The following is a 14,334-nucleotide window of genomic DNA, read 5'->3' as shown; positions in this document are numbered from 1 at the left end:
TCAAACCATTCAAATTTAAAAACCTAACTGCCTTGTCTTATATGACAAAATAATAATGGAAAAACAATCTATAAACTGCATGCTTCTTACTAACTTAGGTACATAGTGAATGAGGCAGGGTCATTTATATCTGTGATTGCTACATCCTCCCCATAAGCCCTGAGACGGTTGCGAGACATCCCAACATTAGTATCAGCTTTAGTTGGAAATGACTTGGCTCATCAGATCGGCACTATGCACAGAAAGCAAACAACATAAAGACAAAGATGATATCTAAGAGTATTCACAGTTATTTTAAGCTAGCTCAATTGCTTCTTATCTTATAAATAATTTTTCTCATTCTTAAGAAAATCAGAAGCAAATATTATGAGGGATATAACATTTTCGAACTGCCTTTTAAAGTTTTTACGTACACTCATCTGTCAAAATTTATACAATGGTAAACTTTGCCAAATAAGTCTTACACCTCCACTTACATGACTAATTAGAGCTTCAGACCGTGCTCTTTGTGTTGTCCATTGTATCTTTAAAATTACCTGTTAAGTGTACCTTTTCAATTAAATAGAAAAATTAAAACAATGTGAGCTAAATAAAGATTGTATTCTTAAGTTATCTTACCTGTTGATATACCACGTGATTAGAGGAAAGTGACGTGTTATTTGCTTCCTTTAACACAGGATTGAGCTTGTTAAATTTGATGAACTGAGCTACTGTTCTTGTGTTTTATTAAATTTAAGGTATGTACAAGAGTTATTGCTATCAAAATTAATCGTTTTATACATTAAACGAAAGATCATTCTAACTTATTCATTTTGCTGGTTGATTTAGCACATTACAGACACAGAGGGGCGTCTACCCATAAAGTTGCCTGAACAAATTCATGAAACTGGAAATGAAACGGTGAAACACTTCCTAAAATAACAATCGAAATATGTGACAAAATGTTGTGAAGTAGACCCAAGGTTTTTGCATTGCTTTCCTTGTAAAATTGTATCAAACTGAGTTGCAATCCATTATATGTTTAAGGTTCATCAAAAGGAATTTAAAATATATATCCGTATTTACACTACAAATCTGCTCTGAGTATAGACAAACCAAAACATCTAGAAAAATGATTAGGCATGGCTGGACCTAGATATAGGAAACATATATGCAGTCTATTTAAAAAAAAAACCTTACCTGGATTTTGATGTGCATTTTTTCCAGTGTGCAGAAGATAAAAAAAAATAAACAAACACTTGAGTTTAATTTTGTTATATTCTTCAGTAGCTTAATGACTGATAACTAAATCCATGTAAATTCTAATACTTTAATAATACAGTAAGACATGATTATAACAACTGCTTGGAATCCCCAAAATACAATTATATATTTAATCAGTTAAAATGTCACTCCATCTGGTAGGCGGTACTAAGATTAGATGCACATGTAAACAGGTAAAGCTAATCAAGTTAAGTAAATACAAATGATTGATATCATTACAAATTTGATGCGGCTCATTCTCTCACGCGCATTGCAGATATCTATTGTCCACCTATTGTCAATCGATACAATTAATATAACTTACAATATTGATTATAGGAGGGGAGCTTCTCGAACCTCATTCCCAAATTAGTTTATTTTTGCATCTTCTGCAGGAATTAAAATAAATTAAAAGCAAAATCATAATCTGAAACTTTTAAATTTTGTGTATATAGGTACATACTCTAAAAGTTCTTAAGATGAACAGGTTTGTCTGTACCCAGAGTGAAATTTGCGGTGCAAATACAGGGTTAGGATGAACCTTAACGGTGACATGCCTTTGGGGTATCTAATATATGCCAAAGCAAATACGAAGTAAAAGAGCTTACAATACGTTTTTATGGTATGTATTTTGTTATCAACATGATATTTCGTCGTGTGAGTCTTAGAGTGTTAAATATCTATTTTGATAAAAATTGAGATAGCTATACATTTGACATTTGATATTTATGTGCAATAATCAATTTCCCTTAATTTACATCTATGATACGAGATTTTTACACTTTTGTCAGAACTACAATGTTCTATCTTCACACTCCCATTTAAATATAATAGCTTACTAGTATTCATCTAGTTGGACTACGGCAGTTCAGGGAATAGTTTCATAGTGGTGTGACTTTTGTCTTCATTTTTCTAGTTTTGTTGCTGTAAAATATTAGTTACTAAAATTAGCAATGCAGAACTATGCTGAAATTGTTCCATGGTTTGAACTCAATCTATGAGTTATTCTTTAAAAAATAATCATTCCCGAAATGGGGTTATTATACAATTGAAAAATCAATGATCTATCTCTAATAGATATATAGGGATCAATTTCTTGTCAACATTGTTTGTCGCAAAGTGTTCTATCTCCAGAAAGGGGGTGCTTCATGCATTTAATGTGTTTGTCTATTCAAAAGACAATCGAGTTACTCTTCATATCCGAAAATATTGAATTTCTACAACTATTTCTGAACTCTGTCAAATATTTTATGATATCGCGTTTTTAAACTTCATGTTCAATTTCACAACACTTGGATTTAACAACATTACAACATTCACACGGCGATTTGATTTATTTGATTACAGTGCAAAATTGAAAAATAAGGGAAAATATAATGCGGCAGGACTTATATTTAATATAATCATAATTCATTATAAATTTAAGATCTTAGTGTTTTGTCCTCATTCTGAATTTTGATATATCTGATTAATTATAATAATGTAAAAATTGTTTTACAGCTGATGGCTTCCTCTTTTGATCATTGTGGTATTTGTAGTTCAAGACACGTTTCTAAGCCATCCGTGGTTTGGTGCCCACACTGTGATGAAGGACTATGCCAAGACTGTATAGAACACCATAGCTTGTCAAAGGCAACAAGAAACCACAAGACTGTTCCTTTTGACGAATACCATAAATTGCCATCATTTATCGCGAACATCAATCTGCACTGCGATGAACATAACGAGAAGTACCAATTGTTTTGCAAGGAGCACAATGAAGTTTTATGTAGAAAATGCGCTATTTCTGCGAAACACGTAGAATGTAAAGAAATGTTCCCCGTTGAAGATGTCATTCAAAATGCTAAAACATCTGTAACCTTTACCGAAATCGAGTCCTCATTCCAAGAAATGAAAGAAAATCTTAAACTTATCCTTGAGGACAGACAAACGAATATATCTTCGCTGTTTGGTTCGAAACAGAAAATAGAGTCCCACATATCAGCCATTCGACGCCAGATAAATCAACACCTTGATGAAATACAAGACCATTTCATTGTTGAATTAAACAAAGCTGTGGAAAAATCGACCCATCAAATACAAACTTTCATTGCATCACTGAAGAATAACCAAAGAGAAACAGACGAGTGTATAGAAGATGTAGAAAGCATAAAAAATCATGCAACCGATATGCAAACATATATAGGAACAAGGCTTTTAGAAAATAAACTGAATCAAATAGAAAATGACATGCAGTCTTGGATAAATGGTGGTAGTTTGGCTCACACTGTAGTTTCGTACGAGATAGACACTGTATTAAATAACATTAAAAACGAAATAACTACGTTCGGAAAACCTGTTGTAGGCGTGCAATCATGTAAACTGCCAATACGAAGGACGAAAGAGAGCCAGGCTCAGTTGATGAAAGTAAAGGCGGAGCCTAAAACAATTGATCATATCACATTGACCTTAAAAACGAAAATAAAAACATCAGCGTCAAATGTGTCAGGTTGCTGTATTTTGCATTGCGGTAGACTTGTGATTTCAAACTATGACCCCTCGTTTTTGTTGTTATTAACACCTGATGGGACACTTGAAAAAAAAATAACTAACATAATGCCCAAAATTTTTGATGTTTCTTGTGTCGGTAAAGAAACTATTGCAGTAGCATCAGCTTCTGATAAAAACATTTCAATAGTTAGTCTTGAATCAGGGAAAACAATAAAAAGGATCCAAACAATCTTTCCCTGTCTAGGCTTGACTTACACAAATGGCAGTTTAATAGTTTCCCCAAATAATGGACAGTTGCAGGAAATCAGCTTAGGGGATAACAAGACAAATACCATTTGTAGTTCTATTTCCTCAAATTATGTCGCCTCTCTGGGAAATAAACTGTTCTTTGGAAAAGGCGAAGAAACAGATACCATCATCTGTCAAAATAGGAACGGTGAGATGCTGTGGACATTTACAAACAAAACGGCTTTACGAAAACACAGGTGTATCGCAGTAGATGAATTCGGAAATGTGTTCGTCGCTGGGAACAATTCAAATAGCGTCGTTGCAATATCTTCTGATGGCAAAGAACACAAAATACTCCTTTCAAAAACAGACTTGGTTTTAAAACCATGGGCAATCGACTACAACATCAAATCGAAATCTTTGCTTGTGGCAAACGAACGAAATGGTCAAGTACTTGTATACAATGTTAACTATGCTTAAAATAAACGCTACTGTTATATTGTTTTTAACTAAATTATGGACAATGACAACTTATTTTATTATATCAACTGCATTTGATTTCATTTTTGGATTGAAAGGTTGTGTATTAGGAGGCAATTTGTACATAATGTATATGAAATACATGAAAAAATGTGTTCAAAATATATTCAACTACAAGTAAATGGTTTTGGTTTAGGTTTTTGGATTCTTTATCGTTTGCATTGATGCCACATTTTATTTTCATATTTTGTATAAATGTGGAGGTCCACTGTGTGTTTTCTTTTTTATTGTTTATCATGTTCTATCCATTGTGAAGTTGCATTTATGTGGTTATCAAATAAATGTCTTGTAATCTATTACTTCTGATGTTTGATAATATAATATTTAGGTTTATAATTGATATTTGTTTAGGCATTCCAAATATTCTACAGAAATAAACTTAGTTGTAAATTTAAGAATATCTTGGAGTTTTGTGAATACATGAACGTTTTCTGAAAACAACTGATATGTTTATTTTTACACCTTCTGCATGAAGAAAAAAATGCCCATTAAAAACTAAAACAGATTTTATCTTTCTGATATGCAAAATACTTTTAACTTTTATATATGTAGTGGATGTCGGGCCTTAAAACTTCCAAACTTCCAAACTTCATAGGTTGGTCTGTACACAGAGTAGTTTTTGAGGTGAACATACGGCAATATTTGTCCATTTGTTATGATGAACCTTAAAGTTATTGAAGCCAACTGTATGTATTGAATTACGAAATTTCCAAACCGCAATAGCATGAAAACAGCAAAGATAATGAATAATAGAGATGGGCCGTTTTGAACATATACAAAAGGGAAACTTCGAGCAGAGCATCATTATTTATAGTTTCATTGCATTTGAAATTCAAACGGGATTTTGTGGCAAACAAACCAAGATTTTTAGGTCTATTTGAAACTAAATGTGCCATTTAACTATGTTGCTGTTATTTTTCATTTCATTGATTTTTAAAAGTTTAAATTATCTAATCTATTTCTATATTTACGAGATTACAGAAATATGACGTATTATTTACTTCCTTAGTTTTTGACAGTTAACGTTTGTATGTTTGATTGCATCCAAGGTATGTACAAAAGCTTAAAAAATGCTGTCATAACAAATACGTTTATAGGTGGATTACGGCTTCCATTCCAAAATATATAACTGGATGGGCTAAATTGGTTGATTAAATCCTCTCTTGCATAAGGGCGATGATCTCAATAAGACATATTGTTTTAGATTGTATTCCCTATTTTATCGAGTGTATCGTATTCTTAGTTATTATATTTTGTTTCCGTCTCTAAAATAATGTCCAAAGAAGAACGATTTGTATATAAAAAATAGTTTAGGTATTTTGCCAATATTGAATCGTTTGATTATAATGACATGTTTGTGTTATTTGGAAGTTAAACATCATTATTATTTTCTTCTATATCTCAAAAAAAAATTCATAAATGTTGTCTCACTAAAGGGTAATTATAGACATAGATATACATGATCAATAACGTTTTCAATTTTATTAATCAAAAGCAAAACACGTATACCAGATACAGTTATTATCATCAACTATAAATACCAATTTGAAAGGTTTAAATGTTAGAATATATATTTGTTTTGTAGACAAAATACTTTCCTAACGGTATTTCAAATATACATAATAAATGTTTCCGTATAGCAGACATTTAGATGCAGTTTTCGCGGGCGGATATACAATACATTTCATGAAATAATGTAGAACACTCGAACAATATTATGGCAGAGGAGTCGTCAGGGAGAAATAATTTTACCAGGAAATAATTTCACGGACAGAATTATAGAAATAATAATTGGCAGTATTCCATTGTAAAATAGTGTCATGAATAGTATTTCAATGTGAAATTGTTGTAGCTTATAACCTTGTTTATCTGACCTGCGGATGTGTAATCAAAGACAAGGGGCTTTTTTATTTAGGGGATGTTAAGAAAATTACAAGGAACTAATAATATGGATATCACGAAAACATGATAGGAACACACTTCTAAAAGTAACAAGGAGAGGGTTTGTGCCTTCAGACACTAGTTTAACCAAGCCCTCATGCTGCATGTCCATGTTACACATTAAGAGCCTTTAACTTAATAGTGGTCGTTTGTCAATGTTTATTACTATATATTATTTTTTTGTTTTTCGTTAATTATTTTGTACATAAGTTAGTTGGTTTTTTTTTTTTTTGAATTATTTTATACTTGTCATTTCATTTCATTTCATTTAGGAATGACGTGGTTTTGATTTTGCTCATTGTAAGAGTACGTTTGGTGATCTATTGTTATATTGCCTCCATTGTCGAAATAGAGGGTAAATATCACAAAAAAAGCAATCAAACATATCGGTCGAAATAAACTAAATCGACGAAAAAAGAAAATGAAAAAGAGACAACCAATAATACACAAAAATCAAAATTAGACAACACAAACCCCATGAACAAATTATGGACGATCCCCAGAAGAGTCAGCAGATCCTGATCCACATGTGGCACCCGCCGTGTTATTACAAAGCCGTTTATAAATCAAAATCGGAAGATCACATTCGGGGAAAGAGGAACACAATTGTATCTCCGACATTTGGAACATATTCGCAACAATCTTCAAAAACGGTCAACAAACTCGTGATGACGTCTATAAAATTTAGGAACGGACAATTTCATTTGGTCTTTTGTGGAGAGAAGTCTAACTGGCAATCATACAACAACTTCTTAGCTTTATATCAAACTTACAAATTTTACACAACATATACTATGTTTACAGGCTATGGCTTCCTCGTTTAAAAATTGTTGTATTTGTGATTTGCGACATATTTAGAAGCTTTCTGTTGTTTGGTGCTCTGATTGTAACGAAGGATTGTGCCAATAATGCAGAAAACATCATAGCTTATCTAAGGCCTCAAGAAACCACACTGTTTTTCCTATTGGTAAATATGAAACGTTGCCAGCTTTTATTGAAAACAAAAAACGAAACTACGTAAAGCATGATGAGAAATATTTATTGTTTTGCAAAGAGCATAACGAGTGCGTTTGTAGAAAATTTGCCATTTCTGAACAGCACCGGGAATGTAAAGAAATGTTTCTCGTTGAAGATGTGATTCAGAATAGCAAAACATCTGAGGCTTTTACAGAAATTGAGTCATCACTTCACGAACTGAAGGAAAACTTTGGTTTGATTCTGGAACACAGACAAAACAATTTATGTTCATTTTCAGCTTCGCAAACGTTAATTGAATCCGAAATATTAGCGATTCGACAGCAGACAAATCACCATCTCGACTTAACACAAGACAATTTCAAAGCTGGACTTAACAAAGCTGTGGAAAAATCGATCCAACAAATACAGAGCTTCATTGCATCTCTGAAAAAACACCAAACTGAAATTGACGAGTGCATAGAAGATTTAGAAAGCTTAAAGAATTATGGAATTATGCAACTTTTATTAAAAAATGTTAAGGAATCAAGCAATTAGGAATGAAACCGAATAAATCAGAAACCGAACATTAGACTTGAATGTATAAAAATAGTTTCTTATTAGTTAGATACTTCATTACGAAGTATAAGTACCGAAACAACTACGTTTGGGAAACCTGTCGTAGAAGTCCAACCATTCAAAAAGAGGGACAAAAGGTACCAGAGGGACAGTCAAACTCATAGATTGAAAATAAACTGACAACGCCATGGCTAATAAAAGACAAACAGACAAATAATAGTACACAACATATAAAACTAAGCAACACGAACCCCTCTAAAAACTACTGGTGATCTCAGGTGCTCCAGAAGTGTATGCAGATCCTTCTGCACATAAAGCACACTACATGTTGCTTATACTATTACAAATACGGTTAATAGTCTAATTCTGTAGGTCAAATTTGTGAAAAGGGAAGGTTATTGTGTAACGAAGTAAGTTCTTTGGATTGTCAAGTGGCCAATGTTATACCAAACTAATTTAAATATAAATTTATAAACAAAACAAAAGTAAAGTAAATTGAACATAAATGAAATAATGAAATGAATACATACAAATATAACTAAATAAACACACACAAAACAGAACTAAATATAATGTTATGAAATAAACAAAATAAAACTGAACAATAACAGTCCGCACACCATCATGAACTCTGCACACGCCCGGCAAAGGTTGAACGTTGCATGTACTGTAGAATAACTTTGGGTTGTCCCCTTGAATATCTTTAATATATAGCGGACAGAAAAAATAACTATTTTCACGCATTTTTGGTTGATTCGAAATTGAAGAAAAGAACACTAGATTTTATACTTTTACTGCAATGATAACTTCAAATGAGCAATGACGACTTGAAACTGCATAATACTGCACGGACTGCTGGAATCGTTAAACACATATTTAAACGGACTTCTTTGAATAATTCTTACCGAAAATTTCACCGACTCCAGGAGTTGTAATTGATATCAGTAAACAGAGTTGTAACCATATTACCAATAATACACCATTTGTATAATCGACACTATATATCACCGACACCATATATCACCGACCAGTAGACGGTATTTACTACGTGCTGTACGCACACCAAAACCTGGCCTAAAAATATTGAACCCAAAAGATACTTTCTTTATCTATACATTTGCATGATATAGCAATTATTCGGACATTCTAGACCGCGAGTAAGAAATATCATCTCGACAGCAAAATAGACCTCAATGAACTTCACGGTTATTTCATAACGGTCAACCACCTCGTGATGGAGTCGGTAAAATTTACGAAGGGATTATTTTAACTTTTTCATTTGGAACTCTTGGTTTAATAGCTTCCTAGTGAGCAGCAAACTCTCATTACGAAGAAGAAAATGAGTGCCAAGCGCAGCTCATGAAAGTCAATGTGGAACCTGAAGGTTTTGTTTAACAAATAACACTGACATTGATAGGAAAAATAGATACTTCAACTACTTATGTATTAGGCTGGTTTTTTTATCTGCTGAAAAAATGGTACAGTCAAACTATCTACCGTCTTATCTGATTGTGTGTTCACCTGATGGAAATATTGAAAAAGCAATTGCCAAATCATGCCTGATATTCATGATGTTGTGTGCGTTGATAGTGAAACTGTTGCAGCTATTTACTAAACTGTTAAAACATTAAACTAGTTAATCTTAAATCATGGGAAAACATTCAGAAATATCCCTACTGATTCACCTTGCTTTGGTATAACAAAAAGTGAAGGCAGTTTTATCACTTCTCCCTCTGAAAGGTAACTACAAGAGATAAAGATAAGGAATCACAATACTTACTGTATTAGCAGTAATAAGGACTACGGTGTTTGTGGCTTCATTAGGAAATGTAATATATTATGAAAAGACAAATACAGATTCGATTGTCTGTCAAAATGGAAAAGGAGATATACTATGGTCTTTTGCAAATGACACAATTTAAAAAAAGACCTAGAGGTATCACAGAGTCCGGTGTCAGTAAAAAAAAAAGAAACTAAGTAAAATGGTAATGATACATGAATTTACAAAGGACTACTAGCAGTTACTGACATGCCAGTTCAAGACATCAATAAAACTGATTGAAATATTATGTCCTCGTCCTATGAATATCAAGCACAATCCTTCTCGTTAGGGGTTACGTACCATACCATTATAAAAATAACACATATCTGAGAGGGTGATAAATCAGATTGTTACCCCGAGATACCATTGTCGACATGGTTTGGGTACCAATTTTCTGTATCACCCTCTCAGGTCTCTGTGTTATCTAATTTATTATACTGAATGTCCTATCGTTATTGTATCTTACGGATGAATTGTATTTATAGTATTTTTCTATGACGTCATGCACATAACAACGTTTTGGGTATTAAAAAATCAACAGAAGTTTAGCAAAATGTTTTATGTTTTTAGTTTGACAGTCAAATAATTTAATCTGAGCCAAAACGTAGAATTTAAGCATTGTCATTAATGACTTGATGTAAATTCAATTCATTATCCTTTACATTATCGATTTTTGATTGGTCTAGACGAGAGGGTGATATTAAAAAAAATTGTCAACCGCTCAGCCATGTGATAGAGTAAATCAACACTCTCGTATTATCCAATCAAAATATGGCATTCTAACGTTAAGTATAATAACATAAAATATATGAGTAGAACGCAATCAATGTTATGCAAACTGATTTAAGAATAAATGTGTTTATTTCCGATGCAAAGTGAATCAATATTAAAGCCACAATATATCTTCTTTAATGATCTGCCAACCGTATCGTAATAATATCCATTCTTAATAAGTCTGTTTAAAGGTTTGGTAACATGTTGATATGTCGTGTATGTTGTACTAACTAAGATTATCCAAACTTGTTTAATACGGGCATAAACTATTTGTTGCAAAAATAATCATACACAAGACAAAATCTTTTATATGTATGCCAGTGAAAAAATATTTTCTCAACTTTGAAATGTAAGTATTAATTGCAATATCGATGAATCACATTTAATTCCGATCGAGTCCAGCGATTTGTATAAAGTTGCTTTCGTAATTATCATCATATCAAGGCAGTACAGCAATTCAAGCCATTTCCATGTATCAACTTATCATCTGCATAGTACAATTTATTCTTTTAGAAATACATTCAATCAGTCCTATATTTGACGTCTGAAATGTGTACTTTCCATCTATTTCGATATCATAGCTAGTGAAGCTGTGTTATTGGTAGGATCTTGGAAGATTAATTGTCGCTAAATGACAGATGTACAGGCATAATTAAAGTTCCACTATTCATTCTTTACAGATTAAAGTCGCGTAAAATCAGTTCGGCCCCTCCTTTTTCCAAAATTTTATACCACCCTTCCTATGCTGCCTCCGAAATAAAAATCGGATTTATAATTTTGTCTAGATCTCTACTAAGACGACTTTCCGTCCGTATGTTAAGTCAAGTTTTTTTTCAATATGGCTGCCGAGCAGTTAACACTTTAGAAAGTTAGATCCCAGTTTTTGCAGTTTAATGACAAATTAAAGAAGACACTGTCTGTGAATTTAGTACTATGTGATAGCTAATCTAATGGAGAATAGAATGGTACAATTTTTGTAAAATACTTTTAATAATTTTGTGACTTGTGAAAGATTTTTTCCAGAAGGATCTATTTTGATATTTGATTATTGATTTCTACTACTAGAAGTGACAATATATGTACAGTATGTCTGCATGGGAAAATTTAGCTGGTTTAATTTTTATAAACAAAAGATCTACTACTAAACCTGGGAATACTGTGCGGATATTGCTTACAGCAAAAGTGGATAAGAATAAACCACCACCTAGTAAACGAACTCATTCAGACGTATCTACATGATCTAATGAATCAAACAATAGTTTAGACTTTTCTGGCATAATGAACTTTCAAAAGGATATTGATGAAATTAAAATCAAACTTGAAGGTGTGACAAGGAGAGAGGACCTTGATAGAGTAGTAAAAGATCTTGAGCAAATAGTTACTTTAATTGTCAGAAAGCTGATAAATGAATTTGAAATAACTGTACAAAAGAAGATTGATGAAAAAGTGGAAGAAGTTAAAAATGAAATGCAAGAAAAATTTGATGCTTTATCTATAGAAAATAAAGACCTGCTATACAAAGATACATGCTATACAGTATTCCAATACAACAATTAGAAGAGACTTAAATGAAACAAGTCGACTTTCAAGACAGGCTGATATTAGCAGCAACTACAACGAGCGGTACTCGAGAAAAAATAACATTAAAATAATAAATTTTCCAAGAGAGGATTAACAAGATCTTAGAAAGGACTTTATGGAAACTATGGAAAAAAGAACTAAATGTCCAGTTAGAAGACAGAGATGTGGTTGCAATTCACCGTATACCATCTCCAAAGGCTGTGTCCTATCCAGTTATTGTTAAGCTATTCAGTAGTGATGTAAAACGTCAAATTATGAGCTGTAGGAAAGAATTGACCAGTAAAATTAGGTTTGTGGATGACGTTACTCAATGAAACATGAGCATAAAAGAGGAACTGAGAAAAACTGAAGAATTGGAGTCTGTCTGGTACTTCAATTTTGGAATTTATGGTAGGACTTCAGCTGAAATTTGGACAATATGATGACATTCAATACAGAGTACAAAAAGGGAAATAGATGTTATGTAATTAGAACTAAGACCTCACGGACATTTTTGAGAATTCTATAGTTCATTGTTGATATTTGACTAAATCTCCCTTTCTTTGTATAAAAAAAATCAGAGTTATCTCTCTTTTAACTATAAATCATGTATATTATTGGTTTTCTTTCAACAATACATATTAACATTTTTTTGTACAGATAATCTAAATTTTTGTTGAACTATTATTTTGTTGGTGTCATATAAGACAAACTGCATAAACTGACAAATCTCAACTACAATGTGGCAAAACATATTAAAATAATTATTTTTTTAACACTTTTTTTGTCTGTTAATTGTAATTTTTCTATGAATTGAATGTCTCTAAAGTATTGAATTACAATGTTGGTCCCTATACGAAGCTTGGTAATACATGTATGTCGAGAGTTTTTATACCACCATATGTAGATATTTTGAGCAAATCTTTGTGTATATGTCTTTGTGTCTCATGTGAATGTATAATATGGATAATCATATGTAAAAATGAATGCCTACATGAAATGCTGATGTACAAATATTTCAAACCATTATGGGCTCTTTAAAGATACTGTCTGTTAACTGTCAGGGTCTGGTGATTTATCTAAAAGGAGGGATGAATTTAGTTTTCTAAAATCTGGAAACCATAACATTTACTGTTTACAAGACACTCATTTAACAGTGGACAAAGACAATAGTATAAGAACGTTATGGGGATACGAATGCTACTTTTCATCCTTTTCTTCAAATTCAAGAGGTGGAGCAATTATGTTTAAAAACAATTTTGAGTGGAAAGTACTTAAAGAAAACATGGACATTGATGAAAACTACTTAGCTTTGGATTTGGTTGTAAATAAAGTTCGTTTTACTCTCATAACTATATATGGCTCGAATACTGACAGTCCATTTTTTTATGAGCATATTATGTCAATTATTGATGATTTTGAAAATGAGTGTTTTATTATCTGTGGAGATTGTAATCTTGTGTTAAATCCAAATTTAGATTGTTATAATTATTTACACATACATAATCCTAATGCTAGAGACAAACTATTAGAATTGATCGACGATAGATCTCTAGTTGATCCCTATAGGGAACTTTTTCCTGGCCCTTGTAGATATTATTGGAGGAAAAAATCAACTTTCAAACAAGCTAGGCTTGATTTTTTCTTATTTTCTGAAAACATTTTGCTATTTTTGAAAAATTGCTGTGTAGAACCAAGTTACCGCTCGGATCATTCTAAAATTATTCTTGAACATGAATTGAATCCATTCATTAGGGGGAAAGGTTTCTGGAAGTTCAAGATTTCTTTAGTGTATGATGCTGACTATCTATGTTAATGGTATTAATGGGGAAAAAAATTCAATGTAAAAAAACAGTATGCAGCCTTGGTATATAATTTTGACAATATTAATGAAGTGAATAATAATGATCTTCATTGTACAATTAATAGTCAGCTTTTTTTTAAAACTCTATCAATGGAGGTGAGGTGCAAAACTATCTCATACTCTAGCTTCAAAAAGAAGGCAAGAGAGAAAAGGGAAAAAACATTAAAAGATGACATTTATATTTTGGAAGAAAATGTAAACTCATTTTCTATACAGCAATTGGAAAACAAAAACATGTAACTAGAAAAATTAAGAAAGGAAAAAAATGCATGGTAAAATAGTTCGATCCAGAATACAGTGGATAGAAGAGGGAGAAAACCCGACAAGTTATTTTTGTGGA

At 32.1% G+C, this 14,334-nt stretch overlaps 1 long non-coding RNA gene across 1 annotated transcript; it reads left to right on the top strand.

Moving 5' to 3' along the window:
- The first annotated feature begins 635 nt into the window (after window positions 1-635).
- On the top strand, window positions 636-4,796 carry LOC143083708 (uncharacterized). Its single transcript, XR_012980846.1, has 2 exons — window positions 636-737; window positions 2,743-4,796. It is a non-coding gene; the product is annotated as an uncharacterized LOC143083708 (long non-coding RNA).
- The last annotated feature ends 9,538 nt before the right edge of the window (window positions 4,797-14,334 follow it).

Source organism: Mytilus galloprovincialis, chromosome 7 (assembly GCF_965363235.1).
Source record: "Mytilus galloprovincialis chromosome 7, xbMytGall1.hap1.1, whole genome shotgun sequence".
Classification (NCBI taxonomy): Eukaryota; Metazoa; Mollusca; class Bivalvia; order Mytilida; family Mytilidae; genus Mytilus; species Mytilus galloprovincialis.
The sequence above is the reverse complement of the archived record's forward strand: the minus strand, read 5'-3'. Positions and strand labels throughout refer to the sequence as shown.